The following is a 1822-nucleotide window of genomic DNA, read 5'->3' as shown; positions in this document are numbered from 1 at the left end:
TATATATATATATATATATATATATATATATATATATATATATATATATATTTATACGTGTATGTGTACGTGTGGCCCGTCGTGGCCTGGTGGCAAAAGCTCTCACTTCACACAGTGATTGTCCGAGTTCGATTCCCGGCGAGGGTTGAAGTACTGTGCGTGTTTCCTTACACCGGTTGTCTATGTTCACCCATCAGTAAAATGGGTACCTGGGTGCTAGTAGACTGGTGTGGGTCGCATCCTGGTGCAAAACTGGCCTAATTTTCCTGAAATGCTCTGCATAACAAGCGGCTTTCTATATAGCAGTAAATCATTGATGTCAGCTAGGCCTTGTACAAGTACTTGTTGAAATAAAGATATTAATATATTATTATTATATGTTATGGGTTAAATAGGCTGGTGGTGTTAACGCCGAGTAACTTGTTTATTGTGAAGGATTATTAAGAAATTCCTCGTTATGCCGCCGCGGTGAGTTTCACAAACTTTTGTTTTGTTTAGATTTAGTTCATGTTTACAAACTAACGAAACTCCCTGACGAAATACTCTATAGCCGGCCTGTGATTGGTGGATTGGGGATGTGCAACGCGGGACTGGCCGTTGTGCACCCGATTTAATCAGACAGGTGATAGGCTGATACCAAGAAGAGGTACATTAGTAAGTAGCACGTCTGCGAGGGCTGTGTGACACTGACACAGTAGCTGACACAGCAGGTGATCAGCCGCGGGCAGCCGACCCTCCTGGCCAGCGTAGACTGTGGCGGTGCCTTTCTCTGTCTCACTCCCGTAGACGAACCTCTCTTCGTTAAAATTTTGGTGAGTTGCTTTATTTTATCTTACGAATTGTGTTTCTGAACTGAGCAAAAGATCCGTATAACAGTGTAGCTTGAGTATGATAACAGACAATACTGAGTGATGGTACATGAGAGGAAAACTATCCTGTGTAGAGAGAATGACTGGATGACTATTCTGTATGATGGAGTATGACAGGATGACTATCCTACGGGATGGAGTATGACAGGATGACTATCATACGGGATGGTGTATGACAGGATGACTATCATACGGGATGGAGTATGACAGGATGACTATCATACGGGATGGTGTATGACAGGATGACTATCATACGGGATGGAGTATGACAGGATGACTATCATACGGGATGGTGTATGACAGGATGACTATCATACGGGATGGTGTATGACAGGATGACTATCATACGGGATGGTGTATGACAGGATGACTATCATACGGGATGGTGTATGACAGGATGACTATCATACGGGATGGTGTATGACAGGAAAGATACAACACATGAACAATAGCTGGGTATGCTTTTGATGAAACGTATCGGCTACACGGTAGGCTTCTTCAGTCAAATACAGAGGAGAATAAATCTTGAGACATCAGCAGCAGTGGCGAGATAAAGATAATGTGATCAGTCCACCAACCTTGAAGAAGCAAGAACCGAGGTGGTCAGTGTGGAACAATGTGAAGCTGGTTCAGGTTCGTATAGGTTAGCAGGACGGGTCCTGGCCCAGGTCTTCTCTTCAGTCCAATACAGAGAATAACAGAAGATGATAAGTATGAGGTAATGACATCGACTCCAGGCTGAGGAACTGACTGCCTCACACCCCTCCCCCTCATCTTCCTCTGTTATTCTCTGTATTGGACTGAAGAAGCCACTGGTTGGCGAAACGTTCCCTCAAAATTCCCAAATGTTGCACAGATGTCTCATTCTTCAAATGTTTTGCATTCTGGCTGGATTTCTTTTTATACATTTCTGTCCAGTAAGTCTAATCGTTCTTATTTCTATAAAATATAAT

General features: G+C 43.0%; 1 protein-coding gene across 2 annotated transcripts in view; it reads left to right on the top strand.

Moving 5' to 3' along the window:
- The first annotated feature begins 630 nt into the window (after nt 1-630).
- Nucleotides 631-1822, top strand: part of LOC128693312 (zinc transporter ZIP1) — a 21124-nt gene continuing 19932 nt past the window's right edge. For both annotated transcript variants that reach the window (XM_053782927.2, XM_053782928.2), the window contains exon 1: nt 631-812. The gene's annotated coding sequence lies outside the window, so the exon portion shown is untranslated. The remainder of the gene's footprint in view (nt 813-1822) is intronic.

Source organism: Cherax quadricarinatus, chromosome 28 (genome assembly GCF_038502225.1).
Source record: "Cherax quadricarinatus isolate ZL_2023a chromosome 28, ASM3850222v1, whole genome shotgun sequence".
Lineage (NCBI taxonomy): Eukaryota > Metazoa > Arthropoda > Malacostraca > Decapoda > Parastacidae > Cherax > Cherax quadricarinatus.
The sequence above is the reverse complement of the archived record's forward strand: the minus strand, read 5'-3'. Positions and strand labels throughout refer to the sequence as shown.